The sequence below is a fragment of the Giraffa tippelskirchi genome, chromosome X (genome assembly GCF_054371585.1).
Source record: "Giraffa tippelskirchi isolate mGirTip1 chromosome X, T2T-mGirTip1v1.2.pri, whole genome shotgun sequence".
NCBI classification, from domain to species: domain Eukaryota; kingdom Metazoa; phylum Chordata; class Mammalia; order Artiodactyla; family Giraffidae; genus Giraffa; species Giraffa tippelskirchi.
In genome coordinates this window covers 100,114,889-100,141,799 of record NC_137289.1, presented here as the reverse complement: position 1 = coordinate 100,141,799, position 26,911 = coordinate 100,114,889, and the positions used below count along the sequence as shown (strand labels likewise).

The 26,911-nt window shown below is 41.6% G+C and overlaps 1 protein-coding gene across 1 annotated transcript in view; it reads left to right on the top strand.

Moving 5' to 3' along the window:
* Positions 1-13,097: 13,097 nt before the first annotated feature.
* The window catches only part of HUWE1 (HECT, UBA and WWE domain containing E3 ubiquitin protein ligase 1), a 166,418-nt gene continuing 152,604 nt past the window's right edge, over positions 13,098-26,911 (top strand). Inside the window, exons 1-2 of the mRNA XM_081565454.1 lie at positions 13,098-13,294; positions 17,154-17,290. The gene's annotated coding sequence lies outside the window, so the exon portion shown is untranslated. The remainder of the gene's footprint in view (positions 13,295-17,153; positions 17,291-26,911) is intronic.

Below are 26,911 nucleotides of genomic sequence, written 5' to 3'. Positions count from 1 at the left end.
CTTGCCTCTGGGATAGGATGCAATTCAAATCAAGATAACACTGCTGATCGAATTCCATCTACTGAATGTAAAGATATAATCTGACTTCTTGGTACTCACCTGGAACTTAGCTACTTTTGCAGTTAAAAGCCCCAGCCTATGGTCCTGGCTAAGAATTAAGAAAAGGGGAGTAAAAATTTTTCAGTCCTCTGATGCTGCTTTGAAGCTGTTTTGAGGTAAATCTTAACAAGTACCAAAATATTCTTTTCCTGATACCCTAATCCCTGTTTCCACCACAAAAGCATGCACGGTCTGTTCTTACTAGGACCCACTTGGGCCCACCTGCTTTTCGACACCAGCCACACTTGTAAGGTCAAAAACCTATGAGGCCTATACTTTCTAAAGTTGCCATCTATTAGAAGCAGTTGTACACCTGCAGACGCCAATCATAATATAACCTTCGGCAAATTCCCATAGTCAATGATATGCATGGCCAGTGCTTTCTGAGGTGCCTACTCTTATGAAAAAAAAAAAAAGCAGTTGCAACAACTATGCATGCCAGCCACCATACTCCCACAGGAGAACTGCCTCCCTCAAAATGTTACTCTAGATCTCAAATGCCAGTCCTTGTAACCATTTCCAAAGTTTTTTGACCCATGGGATCTCTCTAAAGGTCCTATAATCACCTCACTATCTCCCTTTGAATTTCAAACTAATGGAGATTATATATATATATGAATATTGAAAGTTACTGTTGACAAGACTGGTTTGGAGAATGTGTCTGTGGCCTGCAGTCTGAATCAGGTTTTCAAGTTTTTCATCCCAAGCCTAGACTACAACTTACTAAGGAAATAGGTGGGTCTGTATAGCAGACCCTCACCCTGCTGAGCTCACCCAAGTGGGGCTGACCACATGGAGGGGCAGAGAGGAGGACAAAAGCATGATATGAATAAGGGAGCTCTGAAAAATAGAGAGCAGAATGCTCAACAGGGGCTGAGCAATAAGCCTGCAATGACATTTTGGAATCTCATCCATCAGTCACTGTGGGAACGAGGTGGGTAAAGGCAGGAGTAGGACAGTGGGTGCTATGTTCTCTTCTCAATACTTCTGAAAGGGCAAAAGCTTCTACTTCAGGTATAGATGGGAATACTTGGAAGGGAAATATTATGTAATTAATAAATATGGTCAAAGCAAAATCACCAAGAGAAGGGCTCCCTCCCCAAGAGATCAAGCTTTCTCCAGTGGCCAGCCTTACATCCTCACTACATGACTGGAACAAATAAGAACACAGTGATATGTAGAAATGGGTGCTCTACTGCCCAGTAAAAACAGTGGAACCTACTGCTTTCACTCCATGAACACCTCTTAAGAGTCTTGCCTGATTACTGTGGCCATCTGGGAGAGAGAGATTTGAAGTCAATCTAAGCCCAGTTATTGGTGGTGGTTTTTCTTCTTTTGCCCTAGATGGCAGAAGACTTCAAGCCCAAATGCAAGACAGAGGATAGAGGAGAGCTTAGAACAGAGCTTGCAAACTGGTAGCCTGCTCAACAGATCCAGTCTACAGATGTGTTTGATTTGGCCCATAAGAATTTTTAAAAATATTTTTAAATTACTTGTCAACATATAAAAATTGGTAGAGTTCATGTAAAAACACTGATTTTTATGGCTTCTCTGGAAAAATCAGGAGATTCTGGCCATATGAATGTGTATTTCTGTATGGCAAAATCAGCTGGACAGAATAGGCATTGCTCCTCTTAGGAAGAGGCACAGTGTCCATGTAGGCTTTTGTGTGACCTACCTAGCCCTTGCCTACATTTGAGCTTGTGATCTCTGATTTAAACTGACCAGCATTAAGATATTGTTTGTGATCTGAAAGACATGCAAATCATCCATATCCAAAAGTGTTTAATCATGTCAGAGCAAGTCTTTGGCAATGTGGAGAGTACCCGAGAGGTGTGTGCCAAGAATCTGGCCATGTATCAGGAGGGGAAAGGATAAGCAGACATCTGTCTATGTAACGAGGATGGGAGGATTGTTATGAAAGGCAGAAGAAAAGGGGGCCATAGCCTGCAGTGTGGAGAAGCAGGCTAGGCAGGTAACAGCGGGAGTCAATTACAGTCAAGTGTTGCTAGGGCAACTCAGGCTCCACGAACAGCCTGGAGAGCCTCTGGCCTTACTGCTAAGGCAGGTGATTTAGGAAGCCAGAGCTCTGAGGTCAGCGAAGCTTATGAGGAAAAAGATAAGGCTGCAGAAGCACTGTCTTGGTATTAGGGCTCAAGTGTTGGTACAGATGCAGATGGAACCACAACATTGCACACAGAGCCACTGGTAGCCACTCTAAAGGCCTCTGTAATTGAAAACCATTACATCTCCCCCCAAGGGCATTTTTTTTTCTAAACTATAGGTTGTAACACATTGGTGGGCAGTGAAATTGATTTAGTTGGATGGAGATCACAATTTTTTTAATGAAAAAAAGTACAATTTTTTAAAAAGAGTTGTATTACACATAGTAAATACTGTTTTGTGAAATGCTGATTTCAGGTATGTGTTTGTGCATATGTGTGCAGGTACACGTGTACTGAGTTGTGATGTCAAGTATATTTCTTACTCTATGAATTGAGCTCAGAAAAGTTTGAGAGCCCCTGTCACAGGCTACAGAGTGAGTCACCGTGGCCAGCTGACTGTGTGCCTAATTTGGCATGTCTAGTGGATTTTTTTCTCTTTTGCTTTTGTTTTTGCTGTTGTGAGTAAGAATGGCAGATGTAGGTCAATTATAGCCTTCTAAGGAGGACTTTCTGGTATTACACAAAACACAGGTAATGTTGCCAGCTGGGAAACAGGTTTTGGGGTGTGGCTTCCTAGGAGAGGCACAACTCCACCTGGCTGCTCAAGACTCTCTCGCCTGAGAGTGGTAGCACCACAGGTAAACATACAAGCGAAGCCAAAAGAAGAGACTGCTCTGCGGCACTGGACCCCAAATCTGTTCTTGTCTGGGATTTTTCAGGGTTTCTAGGAGCAACATCATTCCCATAAATTTTTTTGCATGGCCCACACTGTTGGTACCCTACCCAACGACCATCCTTCACTTTTTCCCTTCCTAATACAGACCCCATTTTTGTGAATATTTAGAGCAATCCTGTGCATCTTGGGAGCTGGGATTCTCAAATGAAGACCTACCTACAAAATGCCAGCCCGCGATTTTTATTATATTCAAAAGACATAACAACTACTTAGTCAACTTATTATTAAAGTTTTTAAACAATAGACATAGAAAACAAAGGGAGAAAGGAGGGATAAATCAACAATCTGGGATTAATAAATACACACTACTCTATATAAAATAAATAACCAACAAGGACCTACTGTATAGCACAGGGAACTATATTCAATATCTTAAAATTACTTATAATGGAAAAGAATCTAAAAATATACATAACTGAAATATATATAACTGAATCGCTTTGCTCTACACCTGAAACTAACACAACATTGTTAATCAACTATACTTCAATTTTTAAAAAGTTTCTGAATGTATAATCTCAATTTCTAAACCTAGTTGGTAACTAACAGTTTGCAGACTAGTACCAGTCCAGGGGCCATAATGCAAGTGGCACTTGTCTGAGGCAACTAATTATGGTAATTCTATTTACCTTGCCAAATTGTTGGCTTCAGTATGGGCATGAGACATGATTTTTGGCCATTGAGCTAAGAGGGGGTGGCTCATGGGAAAAGTTTCTTTTTACTTTCTTTACTTTACTTTCTTTTTACTTCTTATTACTCGCAACTGAAAGAATTCTAACTGATGCACTTGCAGGACATGACAGGGTTAACTAGCTTGAGTACAGAGGCCTAGCTATACTTAGGGTATTTTATAGTGAGCTTAGAATTTTCAGAAGAAATTGTTCAAATTAAAACAGTTAAACAAAGCTGCGGTTGTGTACTGAACCAAAAGACATAGCATGTGTCATTCTAATTCTAGCATCTTTTTTTGTATTTTATTTTTAATTAACAGACAGGAAATTTGATTTTTGTGTATATAGTTCCATTTTAACACAAACATATATTTGTGTAACTGCCACTGCAAACAGGATACAGAACAGTTCCATTGCCCCAGAAAACTCACTTACGCTATTGCTTTGAAGTCACACCCTCCTCCCATTCCTAACCACTGATTTGTTCTCCATCACTATATTTTTATCATTTTAAAGATCTCATATAAATGAAAGTATACAGTATGTAATATTTTGAGATCATCTTCTTTCACTCAGCACAATACCTTTCAGGTTGATTCAGGTTGTTGCATGTTTCCTTTTTATCATTGAGTAATATTCCACTGGATGAATGTACCACAGTTTGTTTATCCATTTATTCCACAAAGGATATTTGTTATTATCCAGATGTTGGTGATTATGAATAGAACACTTTATGTTTTTGTGTACAGTATCTGTGTGAACATAAGTTTTTATTTCTCCAGTGTAAATACCTAGGATTGGGATTATTGGGCCATTAACTTCCCAGGTGGTGCTAGTGGTAAGGAACCCACCTGCCAATGCAGGAGATGTAAGAGATGCAGGTTCGATCCCTGGGTCTGGAAGATCGCCTGGAGGAGGGCACGGCGACCCACTCCAATATTCTTGCCTGGAGAATCCTATGGGCAGAGGGTTCTGGCAGGCTACAGTCCGTGGGGTTGCAAAGAGTCAGACATGACTGAAACAACTTAGCACACACTAGTGTACATGCATGTTAAGTGTATATTTAACTTTATATGAAACTACCTAATTCTTTTCCAGGGTGCCTGTACTATTTTGCATGCCTGCCAGCAATATAAGAGTTCCAGATGTTTGTCTATGTTTTCTTCCAAAAATTTTATAGTTTTATTATTGACATTCAGATCTATGATACACTTTGAGTTAATTTTTATACAAGGTGTGAGGATTTGGTCAAGGTTCATTTCTTACACATGGATATCCAATCATTCCAATACCACACATATCATTTGTTGAAAAGACTGTCATCTCTCCATTGAGTTCTTTGCACCTTGTCAAAAAATCAATTGATCATATTTATGTAAGTCTATTTCTGTATTCTCTATTCTGTCGCATTGCTCTACATGTCTGTCACTTCTCTATTACCACACTGTCTTGATTACTGAGCTGTACAGTAAGCCTTAAAATCAGATGGTGTGATTCCTCCACCTTTATCAATGTTTTCAACAAATTTTCGTTATTCTACTTCCTTTGCCTGTCCACATAAATTTTGGAGTCAACTCATCCAGTCCATAAACATGGTATATTTCTCCAGTTATTTAGGTCTTTGGAGATTTCTTTCATCAACATTTTGTAGTTTTAGAATATAAATCCTGCACATGTTTTGTTAGATTTTACCTATTTCGTTTTTTGGAGCTATTATAAGTAGTAATGTTTATTGCTAGTATATAGAAATGTGATTGGTTTCTGTGTGCTAATCTTGTCTTCTTGAACCTTGCTAAATTCATTTATTAGTTCCAGGAGAATGAGTGTGTGTGTGTGTGTGTGCATGCACACACATGTTTATTTGTGACGGTCTGTGTAGACAATCACATCATCTGTGAATAGGGACAGTTTTGCTCCTCTCCCTTCTTTCCTCTTCTCCCCATCCCAAACAGCTTGGAATTAAGATGCCTAATGCATTGACATTCTAGGAATCAGTGAACAAAGATGGACTGGAATGGGTGAATTTAACTGAGATGATCATTATATCTACTACTGTGGGCAGGAATCCCTTAGAAGAAATGGAGTCACCAGCACGGTCAACAAAAGAATCTGAACTGCAGTACTTGGATGCAATCTCAAAAACGATAGAATGATCTCTGTTCGTTTCCAAGGCAAACCATTCAATATCACAGTAATCCAAGTCTATGCCCCGACCAGTAACGCTGAAGAAGCTGAACTTGAACGATTCTATGAAGACCTACAAGACCTTCTAGAACTAACACCCAAAAAAGATGTCCTTTTCATTATAGGGGACTGGAATGCAAAAGTAGGAAGTCAAGAAACACCTGGCGTAACAGCCAAGTTTGGCCTTGGAGTACAGAATGAAGCAGGGCAAAGGCTAATAGAGTTTTGCCGTGAGAACGCACTGGTAATAGCAAACACCCCCTTCCAACAACACAAGAGAAGACTCTACACGTGGACATCACCAGATGGTCACCAACAAAATCAGATTGATTATATTCTTTGCAGCCAAAGATGGAGAAGCTCTATACAGTCAGCAAAAACAAGACCGGGAGCAGACTGTGGCTCGGATCATGAATTGCTTATTGTCAAATTCAGACTTAAATTGAAGAAAGTAGGGAAAACCACTAGACCATTCAGGTATGACCTAGATCAAATCCCTTATGAGTATACAGTGGAAGTGACAAATAGATTTAAGGGACTAGACCTGATAGACAGAGTGCCTGATGAACTATGGACAGAGGTCCGTGACATTGTACAGGAGACAGGGATCAAGAAAATCCCCATGGAAAAGAAATGCAAAAAAGCAAAGTGACTGTCTGAGGAGGCCTTACAGATAGCTGGGAAGAGAAGAGAAGCGAAAAGCAAAGGAGAAAAGGAAAGATATTCCCATCTGAATGCAGAGTTCCAAAGAAGAGCAAGGAGAGATAAGAAAGCCTTCCTCAGCGATCAGTGCAAAGAAATAGAGGAAAACACCAAAATGGGAAAGACTAGAGATCTCTTCAAGAAAATTAGAGATACCAAAGGAACATTTCATGCAAAGATAGACTCGATAAAGGACAGAAATGCTATGGACCTAACAGAAGCAGAAGATATTAAGAAGAGGTGGCAAGAATACACAGAAGAACTGTACAAAAAAGATCTTCATGACCCAGATAATCACGATGGTGTGATCACTCACCTAGAGACAGACATCCTGGAATGTGAAGTCAAGTGGGCCTTAGAAAGCATCACTATGAACAAAGCTAGTGGAGGTGATGGAATTCCAGTTGAGCTATTTCAAATCCTCAAAGGTGATGCTGTGAAAGTGCTGCACTCGATATGCCAGCAAATCTGGAAAAGTCAGCAGTGGCCACAGGACTGGAAGAGGTCAGTCTTCGTTCCAATCCCAAAGAAAGGCAATGCCAAAGAATGCTCAATCTACCGCACAATTGCACTCATCTCATATGCGAGTAAAGTAATGCTCAAAATTCTCCAAGCCAGGCTTCAGCAATACGTGAACTGTGAACTTCCAGAGGTTCAAGCTGGTTTTAGAAAATGCAGAGGAACCGGAGATCAAATTGCCAATATCTGCTGGATCACTGAAAAAGCAAGAGCGGTCCAGAAAAACATCTATTTCTGCTTTATTGACTATGCCAAAGCCTTTGACTGTGTGGATCACAATAAACTGTGGAAAATTCTGAAAGAGATGGGAATACCAGACCATCTGACCTGTCTCTTGAGAAACCTGTATGCAGCTCAGGAAGCAACAGTTAGAACTGAACATGGAACAACAGACTGGTTCGAAATAGGAAAAGGAGTACGTCAAGGCTGTATATTGTCACCCTGCTTATTTAACTTATATGCAGAGTACATCATGAGAAACGCTGGGCTGGAAGAAACACAAGCTGGAATCAAGATTGCTGGGAGAAATATCAATAACCTCAGATATGCGGATGACACCACCCTTATGGGAGAAAGTGAAGAAGAACTAAAGAGCCTCTTGATGAAAGTGAAAGAGGAGAGTGAAAAAGTTGGCTTAAAGCTCAACGTTCAGAAAACTAAGATCATGGCATCTGGTCCCATCACTTCATGGCAAATAGATGGGGAAACAGTGCAAACAGTGTCATACTTTATTTTTCTGGGCTCCAAAATCACTGCTGATGGTGATTGCAGCCATGAAATTAAAAGACGCTTACTCCTTGGAAGGAAAGTTATGACCAACCTAGATAGCATATTAAAAAGCAGAGACATTACTTTGGCAACAAAGGTCCATCTAGTCAAGGCTATGGTTTTTCCAGTAGTCATGTATGGATGTGAGAGTTGGACAGTGAAGAAAGCTGAGCACCAAAGAATTGATGCTTTTGAACTGTGGTGTTGGACAAGACTCTTGAGAGTCCCTTGGAATGCAAGGAGATCCAACCAGTCCATCCTAAAAGAGATCAGTCCTGGGTGTTCATTGGAAGGACTGATGTTGAAGCTGAAACTCCAATACTTTGGCCACCTCATGGGAAGAGTTGACTCCTTGGTAAAGACCCTGATGCTGGGAAGGATTGGGGGCAGGAGGAGAAGGGGACAGCATAGGATGAGATGGCTGGATGGCATCACTGACTCAATGGACATGGGTTTGGGTAAACTCGGGGAGTTGGTGATGGACAGGGAGGCCTGGCATGCTGCGATTCATGGGGTCGCAAAGAGTTGGACACGACTGAGCGATTGAACTGAACTGGCTGAAAGAAAGGAATGCTTCATTTTGCCATTAAAATTATGTTATAGACAAACATTTTATGACATGACAAATATTCACTTGGTTATCAAATAACATGCTATGATATTTTTGATTAGAAAAAAAAAAAAATATATATATATATAATACATAGAGTCTTCCCAGGTGGCTCAGTGGTAAAGAATCCGCCTGCCAATGCTAGAGATGTAGGAGATGTGGGTTGAATCCCTGGGTCAGATCTTTTTTATGCTTTCATATAATTTCTGAATAGTCTACAATTTAAAAAATAGAAACAACACGTGTGTGTGTGTGTGTGTGTTTGTAGATGTTAGTTGAAATTAGGACTGTAAAAGAAGTGGAGTTGGCAAGAGAACTAAAGGGGGCTCCAGACTAAAATTAAAACTAGAGTTGTTAGGTGTGTAGCATTTTAGAATTAGGAGTTGGGGAACTAGACTTTGTGGGGCCTAGGAACTGGCAATAGAACTTTAAGGGTTAGAATTAAGAGTAGAGATGATGGATTATCAGAATTAATATAGATGCTGTGAGAGCATCTCACACATGTAGATGCAAGGTGGCTCAGTGGATAAGAATCTGCCTGCCAATGCAGGGGACACAGATTCAACCCCTGGTCCGGGAAGATTCCAGATGCCAAGGAGCAACTAAACTGATTCCCTAGAGCCCGGGAGCCGCAACTACTGAAGCCTCGAGTGCCTAGAGGCTGTGCTCCACAGCAAGAGAAGCCACCACAATAAGACACCTATGCACTGTAATGAGTAGCTCTGGCTTGTCTCAACTAGCAAAGGCCGGTGCAAAAAGACGCAACACGGCCAAAAATAAATAAATAAATAAAAATTAAATCAAAGTCCTTATTAAAAGGCTTTTTGAAAACTATAATGGTAATATTGGTGAGAGTATGGGAATATCTGAATAAACTGGAATTCTCATATATTTCTGGTGGGATCCCAACTACATTTCTACAAATCTCTCCGTAAGAAAAGTCTCAGAAATATGCAAATATTTAGTTACATCAAATTTCATGTTTCTATTTCTTATAATTAAAAAAGCCACAAACATTGAGTCTTGCTTAAATAAATAATTAGCATTACAATGGAATAATAGCCACCCATTAAAATAGCATTGTAAGTATATTTAACAGGTCAGTCTATCTCAAAAGGGCCTTCATAATGCTGAGATTATACACAAAAGTTTATGTCTAAATATATATATTTGGCAGGCAGTGGATACATTCATCAGATTCTCAATTTGGGGCATGAACTACTGCTCTGGAGGGTTGGAATTGGAAGGAGAGGGTAAAATTACAGTTTTTATTTCCTCTATGTCTCAAGAATACTTGTGCGGGGGTGGGAGGGAGGCAAGAGGAAAGGGATATATGTCCACTTATGGCCGATTCATGTTATACAGCAGAAACCAACACAACATTGTAAAGCAGTTACACTCCAATTAAAAATAAATTTTAAATTTTAAATTTTAAAAAGAGTACCTCAGATAGTGCTTTTGTCTCTATAGTTTAAAGCATTGAGTTAATACATGTTTTTAGGTAAAAATTCAAACCTTACAGGAGTATCTAGAGTTTCCAAAGCTCCCTTCTCTCTTTTCAATTTTATTCTGCACCCCAGAAAAAGCACGGTTAATAGAGGTAACTCCTACCTGATCCTTTTTATTCCTATTCATTCACAGATGTAGATCCTCTATAAGCTCTTTGCCGATCGCATTCTCACCCCAAATAACACCAAGGAGAAAAAGAGAATTTTTTTGAGGACTCACTACGTTCCTGAAGTAAGTGTTCTAAGGGTTTACCCGTGTAAACTCGCTGTGGTAGGCGCCCTCCACACTGTCCCCTCTTACCCTCTCGCCCCCCGTTCTTCGCTAGGCAGCTGGAGAGATTAATTTTTAAACGTTAGTCAAATCAAATCACGTCACCCTTCAGCGGTTTGCAGCGTACCTCGAATCAAATCCAAATTCCTTAGCGACCCTACTATTCTTTATGGTTTGGTTTGCAGCGCATGGAATAGCTCACGCGCGATCGCCACCAAAGCACCCAGTTTCACCGCTGAGGGAGCGCCCTCCCAAGGGTCAGAGGCGGGGCTTCTCGAGCTGGGGGAGGAGCCTCAGACCGAGTGTGCGGAGAGGCGGAGGGGGAGGTTTTCCGCGGAGGGTAAGCGAGGGGAGCAGGTCTGAAACAGGGCCGCGGACTCTGCACGCTCCTGCGGGCCCCGCGGAGCTAGTGCCGCGGAGGTGAGCATCTTCCTCCGGGTTCGGGGGCGGGCTCTGCTCGCACGGCAGTCTTCTGCTTCTCGCTGGGGTTGTTGCCACGGGACCCTGCGCCGAAGAGCGGGGGTGGCGGCCTGGGGGAGCCTGGGAGAGGCTGGTGAAGGGGCCCGGCGGCCTGCCTCAGACCTCCCTCAACCCCGCCTTCTCTCCCCTCCCCCAGGCCTCGGCCGGCGCCAGTGGTGAGAGCTCGCCGCATCCTCGGGGGCAGCCCGGCAGCGGCCGGCAGTGCGGCGAGCGAGTGGCCGACAGTGGGGATGCGAGGTACCGGCATTAGTCGTGGCCAAGTGGCCCTAGAGAGGGAGTAAAGACCGGGTCTTCGGCATTTCTCTCAGGGGTTCGAGGAAGGCGGACTCATAAGGAGGGGAAGGTGAGGGGCTGGCAGACAGGCTTCGCGGGTAACTACTAGGCGTCGTACATGTAGGTTTTGGTATCTAAATGGCACTACACACACACACATATTCATTTTGGCTAATTGCTTCTTAAAAACTTAACAATATGTCTTGTAGATCTTCCTATATCAGGGAATTTAAATTTACCTAATTTATAAACAGCTGAATTGTATGATTGTACTACAGTTTATTTAACCATTTCCCGATTGATGTACATTGGCTTGTTTCCCTTTTGGGGGAGGGAAGGGGCTATTACAAGCAATGCTATAATGAATGGGCTTGTGTGTGTGTGTGTGTGTGTGTGTACATATATTTCATGTATGAGTATTTCTGTAGGAGAAATTCTTAGAAGAGTAATCGCTGGGTCAAAATGTATATGCGTTTTGAATTTTAATAGATTCGTCCAAATTGTCTCTTTCCAAAAGGCTATACTAATTTACACTGTTCAATGTTAAGCGAGAGTGCCCATTTTTCCACAGTTGTGCCAACACGAATTATCATCAATCTTTGTAATTTTGGTTAATTTAAAGGGCAAAAAATGTTATGTCATTGTTTTTATTTGCATTTCCCTGATTACTAGTGAAGTTGAACATTTTTATTTATCCGATTACAAAACTAAATATCAATAGTCTACAAACAGTAAGCATTTTGGAAATTTAATACAGCCCATTCGCAATAGCAAGAAAAACGAATAAAAATACCTAGAAGTAAACTACAAAACTTTATTGAGGAATGTAATAAAAGAACATTTGCATACATGGAAAAGGGGATACCATGCTTCTGTATAAGAAGGCTCAGTTTTGTAGTGATGTCCTTTTTTCCTGTGTTGATTTATACGATTCATGCAATTTCAATAAATATACGAAGTGTTTGGAATTTAATATGATTCTAAAGTTAATCTGGAAAAAAAGATGGCAAAGAATAACTGAGAAAATATTTTAAAGATAAGGATGGGGTATTTGTACTACCAGCTGTTAAAATGTATTCTAGAGAAACAATGCATAAGTTAGAATAGACAGAATAATATATTACAGTAGGAAAGCCCACAAATCGAGCCAAATTGGATTCCAAGATTTATTGGAGAAACATTGTTGGCTAGACGTGGAAAAACTGCCATATTAAAAGCTTCAAGCACGCACTCCCCCCCGCCCACTCCCCGCCAACTCCCCCTTGGAAGCTTGAATTTTCCAAAGAGAGCAGACCTCTTTGTTTGGAAAAAGCACTTTATTGGATCTTTTGGCTATGCCAAGGTAAAGCCTCTGGAGTTAAAATTTGTGGCTTTGGAGCTAGAACTAACGATGTGAGCCTTTAGTTAAATTCAGATGGATTCAGTAGCCTGCAGTGCGGCGAGGGAAAGAGTCTGAATATTATCTGTCTTAAAAATTTTTTTTTCTTATCTAATGGGCAAAAAATGTTATGTCATTGTTTGCATTTGCGTGCTTATTGTGAGATTGAACGTCTTTTATGTTAGCCCAAAATAATATGTGATTCGTGGAGGCAGGTAACAATAGATATATTGCTCCTCTTCCAGAATGGAGTTTGGCTAATTGGTACAGCTCTGCTCGGAAGCCTGAGAATAAACAGGTTGACTTTTTAAATTTTTCTCAAGCACTAGGCTCTAGACACCTTAGATCGGGGGCGGAGGCAGTTTTCAGGACATGGCCGAGATTTGGCGCTGAGCTGTGTCATCGCGAGGTTTGGCAGCCAGCTCCGCAGTGGGTCGGAAACCTCGTGGTAGGCGAGATCCCTGCAGGACGGGAGGTTCCTCCCTTCCCCTGAAAACTCTCAGTCATTTTCATGGAGCTCCGCCTCTCTCCTTTTCAGGAGAGTTCCCTAAGTCTCGCGAGACCTCGTGTTTCCTAAAGGCGAGGCGCGGACAGCATCCTGCGGTGAATTCGAAGGTCTCGCAGAGACAGAAACGTACTATCGCGATAGTTCTTAAGACGCATGCGGGAGTCGGCGGCGGTAGGTTGGCTCCGCCCCTCGTTTCTTCGTGAGGTTGTGCGTCATTTGCTTTTTGCTTCGCGTAGGGCGAGAGCGGAGCCGCAGCGATTTCGGCTTTGGTGGGAGGAGGGGTCTGGGAAGGGCTGGGCTCAGGCTGTTCCCGTCGGGTCGAGGTTATCGCGGGATCGCGCGGAGGCGGCCGAGGTTCGGCTACAGACTGCAGTAGCCGCGGAGGCGGCGGCAGCGTCTTCGGCTCGTGCTGTACCTAGCCGGTGAGTTCTCGCGGGAGCGGGGTTACGTCCTCGTGGGATCCGTTGGCAGTGGCGGAGGTGGCTCGGGGGGGGGGGCAGTGACTAGGGTCGGTCTGCCTGCTGTTAAGATGGCGGCGGAAGCCGATGTCTGTCCGGCCGGGACCCGGGAGTGAGGAATTGGTTCTCGGCGTTTGTGACGCTTCTCGGGTACCTGACGTTAAGCAGGTGACGATTGGCGAAAAGCCGAGGTGCCAACAAGCCGAACCTGAGGCGAAGACCACCTCCTCTCTAGTAGGTTAAGGCGTCACCATTTCCCGGGCCTCAGCCGCGTGTGGGCCCGCCTTTACCCCACCAATCGGTCAACGCCTCCGTTGTCGCCGCCGCAGTGAGCGGGTTGGGGATGATGGGGGGCAGGAGTCCTGGAGTTCGTTGGGCAGTAAGGTTGGGAGTTAGATTGGACGGTGGGGCAGAGGGGACCATCCAACGACTACTGGTTCCCTCCCACTACCTTTTTGTGGGCCCGATTTTACGCTCCTTCGGAAGAGGGGGGACAAATGAATCCTCTAGTTTTACTCGAGGTAGACTCTACTTCCTCAGCTCCCATGGTCTTTGAACTAAGGTATAGGAGGTCAAGCTTTGATGATTCTGACGTATTCCTTCCCCATTCCCCCCTAATTCCACCGTCCCATTAAATTTTTCTCTTCTACGTGGATATTTGAGGCTTGTATTTAAGAGGGAAAGTCAAAGCTTTTCCCTCTCACCCCCTCCCCGGTCCTGCTAAGGCAGGGCTTAGCCCAAGTCCCCTAACCTGTCCCGTCCTCCCCCTTCCATCGGTCTCCTTGACACAGACGTTGACCAGAGGCCCTTTCCTGTTCCCTGTATTTATTCCGTCTTTGTGGATAGAGTCGTAGTAGCTTTCACGTTTGTATGACTCTGATCTGAGCACAGGGCACTCATTTCTCCCAACTCTGCTGCTCAACCATTCTTAGGTGGAACAATGAGTTGGGTTGATGGTTGGATCATTGCTGTCTTCGCGATCTTAGTTTTCCGGGCCGTTATACCCTCCCTTTATCATAACACTCACTCCCCTCAAAAAAGGGAAAAGAAAACTTTTAAAGAGACTGTAGAGAATAACCCTCCAGTAAACCAACTTTTTTGCCCTTCTTTCTCACCCGCCATCCCCTTTGCAAACTTGGGAACCACCTCTTTTCCCTGCCTTGCTCTTGAGTTCCTGTGGCCTTTTGGTCTGGCCATCTCTTTGCTGCTAACCACCTCTTACATGTTTCTCATGTAATCATTAAGGATTTCTTAATCCTTCTATTTCCACACCCCACCCCATGCTGTTTTCCTGGGAGCTCAGTCCCCTAGAGAGAAAGTAGCCTCTTGTTAGGATCCACAGCATTTACCCACCTCCATGTGCTAGAAAATAAAATAACGTTGATAGATTATCTCTTGACACTCAATCATTGCCCCATTCTACTCCCATCCCATTCCACAGTTACTGTAGACAATTCCCTATCATTTGTTTCCTCTTTAGATTACACGTCCAACATTGTTTCCTTTTAGCCCCAGCGTTGCCTGTATTGAGGAGATATCAACATTCCCCACTCAAGGGAAGCAGCCTGGTATGGTAGAAACACTGTATGCTTTGGATTCACATCAAACTTTGTGACCTTGGGGAAATTACTTTTCAGATTCTCAGTTTTTCATGTGTATAATGGGGATAGTAGCTCTTAATAGTTGCTAGAATTAAACAACTTATAAAGTGCCTGGATTATGATAGGTATACGGTAAATTGTGGTTACTTTTTCTTGGTGTAAGAATACGTTGGCAGATGCATCTGGGTGATATGGTAGTTTTATGACCTGGGAAAGAAGAGGCTTTTGTTTAAAGAAACAGTTAAAGAACTGTTAATTTAGTATATTTCTAGAACTGTTAGTTTTTGGTGTATTTCTAGGCCAGTCCTATCATTTTTGTGTATTTTTCCCTCCTTGTAGGCCAAGCTTTTTATCTCCAATGGTTTATTATGTTTGAATGTGATTCCTACTTATGTTGACCTTCTAATCTAGGAATTTTAGTGCAGAATCACCATCCTGGAGTGACCACCAGCCATAATATTCCTGTCAAGAACCACACCCAAGTGTTCTACCTTTTGGAAGGGGTGTTTCATCCCTTGCCTACTCCCTTCTTTCACTCCTTCAAAGGTGGTCTGTCCTGTCATTCACGCTATGAAAGTAATGAAATTTGGTGCTGTACTTTTAACAGTAACAGAGAACTTCTGCTAGCTAGTTTGTAAGTGTTCAAATGCTTTTCCTCTACCTCCTTTCTTTGGTCCCTCAGATCAGAGTGGTGGTGGTGGTTTAGTCACTAAGTCGTGTCCTACTTTTGTGACCCCATGGACTGTAGCCTGCCAGGCTACTCGGTCCATGGGATTCTCCAGGCAAGAATACTGGAGTGGGTTGCCATTCCCTTATCAGAGTAGGGTTCTGTTATTTGACCTTACCTGAGCAGGATAATTCCTATCTGAGAAGGTTTAGAAAAGTTTGGGGTACCAAGCTTCTTTTCCAAAGTGAATTGCTGACAGTTCTTTAATACACTACCTCCTGTCGTATGTTTGCTGTATTATATTTTCCAACACTAAGTAGAAGTGACTATATTCAATTTGGATGTAGTTTTCCTTACTGTTAATATTTTAATTAGGCCAGTATTAAAGTGAGTGCTTTTTACTAATTACCTTGGATGGATAATGGGGTTTGAAATATGGTGAAAAGTTTACATAGTATTAAAATTTTACCATGGGTAACCATCTGGTAATTAACTATACACAGACACTGGTTTTGCCCTTTAGTGTGTGGTTTATTTAGTTTGAAGTGCTTTGGAAGTCATATAATTTTCCCCCTTTTTCATTGGAGGACAAGAATGTGAAGAACCCATTGTTCTTCACATTGGGTGTGGGGCTTCCCTGATAGCTCAGTTGGTAAAGAATCCACCTGCCATGTAGGAGACCACTGTTCGATTCCTGTAGTGGGAAGATCCACTGGAGAAGGAATAGGCTACCCACTCCAGTATTCTTGGGCTTCCCTTGTGGCTCACCTGGTAAAGAACCCACCTGCAATGTGGGAGACCTGGGTTCGATCCCTGGGTTGGGAAGATCCCCTGGAGAAGGGAAAAGCTACCCACTCCAGTATTCTGGCCTGGAGAATTCCATGGGCTGTATGTATAGTTCATGGGGTCGCAAAGAGTTGGATACAACTGAGCGACTTTCACACACAGTGGCTCTAGCAGTGATCAGAAATTAAACCTCAATTTTACTTGTGTCATTCAGAACTAAAATAAATATGGGAATGATAATCTAGGTGTGACCTAAAAGGTTTAGTTTATTCTAGGTTGATCTCTGAGAAGAGAGGAAGGAGTGGCAATACCAGTTAAAAACTTTGTTTAACATTCAGTAGCAAAGTTCAACCTGAGTTTCCAGGGTGTTTATCAGTTTGTCTCCCAGTATGGCCAAAAAGCATGTATGAAGGTGAAAAATAATTTATGTGTGCAGGGTTTTTCACAAAAAGTTTAAAATTGTCTTAATGTCAGTTCTCAGCAAAGATAGAAAATTGTCTGTAAAATAATCACTATCCCCTGTGCTTTCATTTGGATTGAGAGCAGAGTTTTCAGGGGTGCTGTCTAAATGCCAGGTTAGAAGAATTGCTTTAACTTTTGTTCTGAATTGTTGCTCCTCAAAGCAGTTCCTAAAAAATGCAACTTGATGTGTGAGAGCTGTAGCTTAAGAAGTAATAACTGTGATTGTGTTTGAACATTGATATAATGGTTAGCTCCCCCACACCCTAATAAATGTTGTGTATCTCTCCCCTCTTTTTTTCTCTTGTAGGTCCTCTGATAGTCTGACCTGAGTGGGTTAGCACTTGAGAGGAACCAGCAGACCAACTTGGTCAGGAAGGTTCAGGAAGCTGTTGGAGCAGTGTTGGGATTTCCCACCAGGATGAGTATGATTGGCTGTGATTTTAGGTTAGTTTTTGTGGATCTTTGTGGGTAGTGTTTGTGTTTTATTTCCTGGAATGGAGATGGTTGGGGTGTATGTGTTTCCATTCTGTAATCGAGCTACTTTGGTTTCTTCCATTGTCTGGATCTGATGTGGTACTACTGGCTGTTTCTTGTGTTTAAGCAGATCTGTAAATGATTTTTTTAAATCACCCTAAGCATCATTCAAAAATAAAATTGCAGGTTATTACATCTGACCAATTCTTTTTGGAATTTTTTGAACATAGAGAAAAACTGGATAATATAATGATCCCCCTCTCTACCCATTACCGGCTTTAACAGTTACCAACTTGCAGCCATTCTTTTTCATCTATACTTTTACCCACTGTGGCCCCTTACTGCCTACCCCCTAGATTACTTTGAAATAAACCCCTGCTGTTTTCTTTTTATTTGCAAAATGTTTGTATTTAAGGGCTTCACTGATAGCTCAGTTGGTAACAACCACCACCACCCGCCCCATCACCCCCCACCCCCGTTCGATTCCTGGGTTGGGAAGATCCCCTACAGAAGGGATCCGGCTACCCACTTCAGTATTCTTGGGCTGCCCTTGTGGCTCAGCTGGTATAGAACCTGCCTGCAATGTGGGAGACCTGGGTTCGATCCCTGGATTGGGAAGATCCCCTGGAGAAGGGAAAGACTACCCATTCCAGTATGCTGGCCTAGAGACTTCCATGGACTGTATTTAAAACATAAAAGGCTCTTTTAAACCTAACTTCAAAAGTATTACCACAACTCAGAAAGTTACCTGATTTTCTAAAATGTCAAATATGAAGCTAGTGTTCAAATTTTAGTTTGTTTGAATCAGGATCCAAAGAAAGTCTTTTATCACAAAGAATGATTGATGTATCTCTTAAATCTATTTTAGTCTCCATGTTCCCTCCCTTTTCTTTTTCTTCCCATTTATTTGTTGAAGAAATTGTCCTGTACAGTTTCCCCCACATTTGGTGATTACGGTGGTATCTGACCCATTCTTACTAGGTTAAAGACCCTGGAGGACACCATTATAATGGAACAATGGCAGTAATCTCCTGTATCCCAGTTGGAGTTGATACTGCTGGCCTAGGCACTCTCCCAAAATAACTAGTCATGGATTCCTTTTTTCTGTGGCAGAGTCTGATTTAATTGATATCTGACTTCAGTTCCATGTCTTGGCCCTGCTTTCCACTCCATGTGAAAAGTAGGCCTCCTTGTGGAAGAAGCTAATGTTTCCTAGATAATGACCTGATTGTGCCTTTGGGGTTTTTCATCATGGTTTCAATTTCCTTAGGTGGTTTAGTTATCTGTATACTATCTTATAATGTTGCTTCTTATTACTTTGATGTTAGGATCTCAGCTGCTCTGACCCATAACTTCTAAGCTATTAAGACTTAGTAATGAGTTCCTCTGGCTGTAATAGTTTTTGAAGTGGCAATACTAAACAATTTTTGAGAGCTTCCACTAACATCCTAATTTTTCAGCTATTATACACAGCTGTAGTTTTCCTGTTACTTTTTTCATTTTATTCCTTCTGGAAATGATGTTTCCCCAGTATAGAGGCCTTTAAACTGTTCATTTCTTTCCTGTTCAGCATTGGCCATCATAAAATCTACCAAATGTCACTTCCATGGTCAAAACCTGAGAATGGAACTTGGAATGGAATGGAAGCTAGAATGCTCCAGCCAGCCTTTGACTTAAGCACATGTAGGGGAAGAGCAAGGCCACTTGTGCTTACCTTTAAAATCAGAGAGGTTATAAGTTGAAGGGACAGAAAAGGTTTTCTGAGATATTGAGATGAAATATAATTGTGAATCACCAGTGCTGTGGTTCATGAGTTCAGGCCTTTTGGTTCTTTGTTCATTAATGGAGAAATCAGATCCTTAGTTGTAAATTTGAGTATTAAGTGATTTTTGGGGAATTACAGTGAAATCCATTTGTTCAACAAAATAATTTGAGCGCATTGTATATAGTGATTAAATATTGACCCTTGTTCTGAGATTTCTGTAGTTAGGAAGTTTGAACATTATCCCTTAAACCTTGTAATCCTGAGTTTGTGAAACTAGGATAACTAGATTTTGTGGACAGAGCTTTGTACACAGTAGGCATTTAGATATTTGAATTGTTTCCAGAGTTACAAGTTTACAATACAAATTCTGTTTTCTTTTACCTCCTTTTGTTGTGTGTTTTCAACCATGGATTTCTGAAATGCTAAAATTGGTTGCTTTGAAAACATTTGCCCTTCACATTACGTGTTACCTTTCTTGCAGTTTGATTAAATGGTTAAAATCTGATCTGTAACAATATTTGGCTACTTTACAACGATCTCACTATCTGTAAAGTTGATGGTCACAAGCAATTGGGTGTTTTGCTATATTGTTCTCTGTCTCGTTTCCTAAATGACTGGTTGCCAGATGTTTCTATGTTAATGTCCGGGATAACTCAGCTCAGAAGATTCTTTGGAAGCCCTCTCATTTAATGTGTCATAGAGGTTGAGTTGCTAAAACTTGATGTACTTGTTGACCAGCTTGGTTATAGAAACACTTTTAGTTAGTGTAGGAGTGGTTCTCTCTGAGTAAAGAACATCTGTAGGTTTTCTTTAGGCTGTACCCTAGTATTTTCAACTTTAGTTCCCCTAAAAAGTTAAATCATTTGGCAGTGGTGACATGGGTTGGTTCTAGAATGTGATTTTACAGAAAATTGGAATTTCTTTTAGCTTATTTATGTTTCTTTAAATGGAGATTGATATTGTAGATTGATTTAGTTTGGATTGCTGACTGGACTAGATGACTATGAAAATTGTTTTTCAGCTCTAAGATTCTGGTTGTATCATCTTAGATGATGAAAGGAAGCAGTTTTCTCCTTTTCATTAATCTTCAAGTAGTGACTAGAAGAGACTAGGCGTAAAGATGCAAATTATTCTGGAATGACTTTTTAGTATAATTTAGATTTTAAAGATTGGTAAGTGTGAACATATTGCCGTGAATTTATGTACCATCTTTAGCATATCACAGATTTTAAGTCCTTGTAATTAGGTACCAGAGATAATTGCTCTGGAAATACTTGGGTATATTGTAGTTCGTGGCTGCTTATATTTTGGAACACGTTTGGAAGATTGCTTTAATGATTACCTTACTTGCTACAATTGTTTTCTTGTTGTCCTGTCTTTATAAAGATGTATTTCTTCTGGTCTTTTTTTTTCTGGCCACACCATGAGGTTTACAGGATCTTAGTTCCCTAGCCAGGGAACCTGGGCCCTTGGTAGTGAAAGCATGGAGTTGTAACCACTGGACCACCAGGAAATTCCCATCTTCTGGTCTTTGCCTTTTTTTTTTTTTTTAACTTCCACTAGTAATTCTTTATTACTGCATTCTGCTGGTTGAGTTCTTATAGGTGGAAAAGTCTTTCAGCACAGTGATTAGGAACCCAGACTCAAGTTCTGACTCCATTTCTTACTAGCTGAAGTTAGCTGAGTTACTGCATATAAAGTTCGTAGAACAGTGGTTCAGAATCACCTGGAGGGCTTGCTAAAACACGGATTGCTGGCCCCCAACCCTTGTAGGTCTGGGGGTGCGGGGCAATATTTTGCATTTCAGACAAGTTCCCAAGAAGATGGTGGTATTGATGGTCAGTGAACAGTGGAATAGAACAGTGCTTGGCAACAAGTGTTAACTCTTTCTTCATAACTGCTTTCCCAGTCCCTGAGTAAAACACTTAACTCTTTGGTGTTGATTAGTACTGCCTTCAGATTAAAGCAGATTTGGAATCCTTCATTGCAGAGGTTTTCAAAATGTGGTCCCCAGATCAACATCAGCATCACCATCTGGGAACTTGTCAGAAATGCAGACTCTCAGGCTCCAGCCCAGTTTTGTTTTAAAAGTGTGTTTTGACTTAATTGAGGTGTCTTACATTTTCATTAATAGCTTTATTGAGGTATAATTCACATACTATATAATTCATCCATTTAAAGTATGTTGTTGTTTAGTCACTAAGTCATGTCCGACTCTTTGCAACACCATGGACAGTAGCCCACCAGGCTCCCCTGTCCTTAGCAACCACTAATCTATTTTATGTCTCTAGATTTGCCTATTCTGGGCACTCATACAAAATAGAATCTTAGCATATGTAAGAAGCTTTAATGTGATTAAAGTGATTACTGTGATTTTCCCTTTATTGTGAAAAATAGAAAACAAATATGGAAAACCACCTCGAAACAAATTTATGGTTTAATAAATTATCTTAAAGTGCTTTTGTTACTACCACCCAAGTAAAGAAATAGAATTTTGCCTTTCACCCATAGAAGCTCCTCCATGTGCCCATCCCCATCACAGCATCCTGCCTCAGTCTGGAAAATAACTGCTATTCTGACTTCATAGTAGTCTCTTCTTTGCATTCTTTTATAGTTTTAATCATACAGGTGTGTGTCCCTGGACAGTGTGATTTACTTTGTCCATTTTTTAAAACTCAAGTTTGTCTTGTCAAGAAGTATATGTATGTTCTCTTTCTCCTTTTTATTTATACTTTCTATTGAAGAACTCAGGCCATTTGACCTGTAGAATTTCCCACAGACTGAAATTTGTTGACTGCATACTTAGTATAGTTCAGTATGTTCTGTCCTCTGTATTTCATGTTAACAGCCACTGCTGCCCGAAGCTTAGATCTTTTGTTAATTCATTGGGAGTTGCAAAATGGTATTTTAACTCTCACATTTTGTTTTCATATGTTGGCTGGGATAATTTATAGTTTATATAAGAAAGGCAAAATAAATGCTCGGTTTTTAAATGTTTTTCTGGCAACTTAACTAGTTCTCTCCCTTTGGACAAGTTAACTTAATAACCTATCAATTGTTCCATCTGGGGAAAATACCTTATATGTGGGTTTTAAATGTGAAAATACAAGGTGTAGGTGTATTCTGTAGGTGGTTATATGGTAATTTATTTAACATACTATTTCACTTAACTCCTCTAACAGCTCAAAGATGGGCAGTCATGGTGGTGAACTCACGGTCAGTAAGCAAAGCCTATCTGGATCCTTCAGGTCTGTGGTTAAGGAGGAATGGTATTTGTTCTTTGATCATTTGGAGGCTAAGTCTCTGGTCAGTGATAACTGAATTTTCCACCAGAGTAGTTTTTCACATTGCCAAGCCTTTGGAGTTACATTCGTATCCTCTGGAGGGTCTTACCCAGTTCTGTGGTGATGTGCAATACATTGATTGCCTTGATCTCCCACCCTCCAGCTACACAGCCCCCTACTGTTTTAGTTTGTTCAAGGTTCTGCTGTAACCTTAGTAATTCATGAGTCTTCCTAATGGTCATCAGTATCACCACTGTTAACATAGTTGAGTAGCATTTTTACCATTTCATATATTATATAGAATACAGCATATGGCACACAGTAAGTGCTCAATAAACTAGAAACCATTGTTGATTTCTTTGTTGTTATTGTTGTTAATATTATACCTTCTTTTTCTCTCTCATATCTTACCTCTCTTCAGTTCAACAAGCATTCACTGAGTGTTTCTAAGTACAAGGAGCTGGGAACATAAGATGAATGACAGTTAATCTCTGCCCATGAGAAACCAGTTTAGGACTGTATATGAAATCATGTTTAAAGTTCTTAGGGTTTTCCTTTGTGTTATTATTTCTTTCTTTGCTTTATCTGTAAATGTCTATTGTTTTTCAAAACCCTCCTTACTTCTGTATCCCTTCCCAGCTTTTGAAACTGCTGATAGGTGAGAAAGCCTACAGTTGTATTCTATGAATACAGGCTAATATCAAGAAAACCTTTGGGCCAAGATTGGATTTCAAAAGTGACATGTGTTTGATATTACGATATCAGTGTATGGTCTTTACATGAACCTATACCAGCATCTGTCCTATTGCTTTAACTGTCTTCATTTTGCCTTCTCCCTTCTGCTTCCCTTCCCTGTACCACCCCCAAGATGTTTGCTACATAAAGAAAGAGGCTCCTATACACAGTTAGTGATCTATCAAGTATGTAAACAGACAGCTTCATATAAACTAGGTTTTGAGTGGGCCTAAGAGAAACCCAAGTAAGACGGTAGGTGTTGCGAGAGGGCATCAGAGGGCAGACACACTGAAATTATAATCACAGAAAACTAGCCAATGTGATCACATGGACCACAGCCTTGTCTATCTCAGAAACTAAGCCATGACATGGGAGGACTCCCAAGACGGACGGGTCATGGTGGAGAGGTCTGACAGAATGTGGTCCACTGGAGAAGGGCATGGCAAACCACTTCAGTATTTTTGCCTTGAGAACCCCATGAACAGTATGAAAAGGCAAAAAGATAGGACAGTGAGAGATGAACTCCCCAGGTCGGTAGGTGCCCAACATGCTACTGGAGATCAGTGGAGAAATAACTCCAGAAAGAATGATGGGATGGAGCCAAAGCAAAAACAATACCCAGCTGTGGATATGACTGGTGATAGAAGCAAAGTCCGATGCTATAAAGAGCAATATTGCATAGGAACCTGGAATGTTAGGTCCATGAATCAAGGCAAATTGGAAGTGGTCAAACAGGAGATGGCAAGAGTGAATGTCGACATTCTAGGAATCAATGAAGTAAATGGACTGGAATGGGTGAATTTAACTGAGATGATCATTATATATCTACTACTGTGGGCAGGAATCCCTTAGAAGAAATGGAGTAGCCAGCACAGTCAACAAAAGAGTCTGAAATGCAGTACTTGGATGCAATCTCAAAAACGACAGAATGATCTCTGTTCGTTTCCAAGGCAAACCATTCAATATCACGGTAATCCAAGTCTATGCCCCGACCGGTAACGCTGAAGAAGCTGAACTTGAATGGTTCTATGAAGATGACCTACAAGACCTATTAGAACTAACACCCAAAAAAGATGCCCTTTTCATTCTAGGGAACTGGAATGCAAAAGTAGGAAGTCAGGAAACACCTGGCGTAACAGGCAAATTTGGCCTTGGAGTACAGAATGAAGCAGGGCAAAGGCTAATAGAGTTTTGCCAAGAGAACGCACTGGTCATAGCAAACACCCTCTTCCAACAACACAAGAGAAGACTCTACACATGGACATCACCAGATGGTCAACACCGAAATCAGATTGATTATATTCTTTGCAGCCAAAGGTGGAGAAGCTCTCTACAGTCAGCAAAAACAAGACCGGGAGTGGACTGTGGCTCAGATCATGACAGCTTATTGCCAAACTCAGGCTTAAATTGAAGAAAGTAGGGAAAACCACTAGACCATTCAGGTATGACCTAAATCAAATCCCTTACGATTATACAGTGGAAGTGAGAAATAGATTTAAGGGACTAGATCTGATAGACAGAGTGCCTGATGAACTATGGACAGAGGTTCATGGCATTGTACAGGAGACCTGGATGAAGACCATCCCCATGGAAAAGAAATGCGAAAAAGCAAAGTGGCTGTCTGAGGAGGCCTTAGAAATAGCTGTGAAAAGACAGGAAGTGAAAAGCAAAGGAGAAAAGGAAAGATATTCCCATCTGAATGCAGAGTTCCAAAGAATAGCAAGGAGAGATAAGAAAGCCTTCCTCAGCGATCAATGCAAAGTAGTAGAGGAAAACAACAGAATGGGAAAGACTAGAGATCTCTTCAGAAGGCAGTGGCACCCCACTCCAGTACTCTTGCCTGGAAAATCCCATGGATGGAGGAGCCTGGTGGGCTACAGTCCATGGGGTCGCACAGAGTCGGACACGACTATAGCGACTTAGCGGCGGCAGCAGCAGAGATCTCTTCAAGAAAAGTAGAGATACCAAGGGAACATTTTATGCAAAGATGGACTCGATAAAGGACAGAAATGGTATGGACCTAACAGAAGCAGAAGATGTTAAGAAGAGGTGGCAAGAATACACAGAAGAACTGTACAAAAAAGATCTTCACGACCCAGATAACCACGATGGTGTGATCACTCACCTAGAGCCAGACATCCTGGAATGTGAAGTCAAGTGGGCCTTAGAAAGCATTACTATGAACAAAGCTAGTGGAGGTGATGGAATTCCAGTTGAGCTATTTCAGATGCTCAAAGATGATGCTATGAAAGTGCTGCACTCGATGTGCCAGCAAACCTGGAAAAGTCAGCAGTGGCCACAGGACTGGAAAAGGTCAGTTTTCATTCCAATCCCAAAGAAAGGCAATGCCAGAGAATGCACAATTGCACTCATCTCACACGCTAGTAAAGTAATGCTCAAAATTCTCCAAGCCAGGCTTCAGCAATACGTGAACCATGAACTTCCAGATGTTCAAGCTGGTTTTAGATAAGGCAGAGGAACCAGAGATCAAATTGCCAACATCCACTGGATCATCGAAAAAGCAAGAGAGTTCCAGAAAAACATCTATTTCTGCTTTATTGACTATGCCAAAGCCTTTGACTGTGTGGATCACTGTAAACTGTGGAAAATTCTGAAAGAGATGGGAATACCAGACCACCTGACCTGCCTCTTGAGAAACCTGTATGCAGCTCAGGAAGCAATGGTTAGAACTGGGCATGGAACAACAGACCGGTTCCAAATAGGAAAAGGAGTACATCAAGGGTGTATATTGTCACCCTGCCTATTTAACTTCTATGCAGAGTACATCATGAGAAACACTGGGCTGGAAGAAACACAAGCTAGAATCAAGATTGCTGGGAGAAACATCAATAACCTCAGATATGCAGATGATACCACCCTTATGGCAGAAAGCAAAGAAGAACTAAAGAGCCTCTTGATGAAAGTGAAAGAGGAGAGTGAAAAAGTTTGCTTAAAGCTCAACATTCAGAAAACTAAGATCATGGCATCTGGTCCCATCACTTCATGGGAAATAGATGTGGAAACAGTGTCAGACTTTATTTTTCTGGGCTCCAAAATCACTGCAGATGGTGAGTGGGGCCATGAAATTAAAAGACGCTTACTCCTTGGAAGGAAGGTTATGACCAACCTAGATAGTGTATTGAAAAGCAGAGACATTACTCTGCCAACAAAAGTCCGTCTAGTCAAGGCTATGGTTTTTCCAGTATTCATGTATGGATGTGAGAGTTGGACGGTGAAGAAAGCTGAGAGCCAAAGAATTGATGCCTTTGAACTGTGGTGTTGGAGAATACTCTTGAGAGTCCCTTGGACTACAAGAAGATCCAACCAGTCCATCCTAAAGGAGATCAGTCCTCGGTCTTCATTGGAAGGACTGATGTTGAGGCTGAAACTCCAATACTTTGGCCACCTCATGCGAAGAGTTGACTCATTGGAAAAGACCCTCATGCTGGGAAGGATTGTAGTCAGGAGGAGAAGGGGACGTCAGAGGATGAGATGGCTGGATAGCATCACCGACTTGATGGACGTGGGTTTGGGTAGACTCCGGGAGTTGGTGATGGACAGGGAGGCCAGGCGTGCTGCAGTTCATGGGGTCACAGAGTCCGACATGCCTGAGCGACTGAACTGAACTGAACTGAGGGTTTATCACTAAATTTTCATTCTTATCTATAAAATGGTATTCATAAAGCTGCCTCATAGATTGCTGTGAGCATTAAAGTGAGTTGATGTATTTTAAAATGTTTTATATAGAGTACCCTACAAAGGTAAGGCCATTATAATTTATGTAAATACTTAATACCTATGTCACTT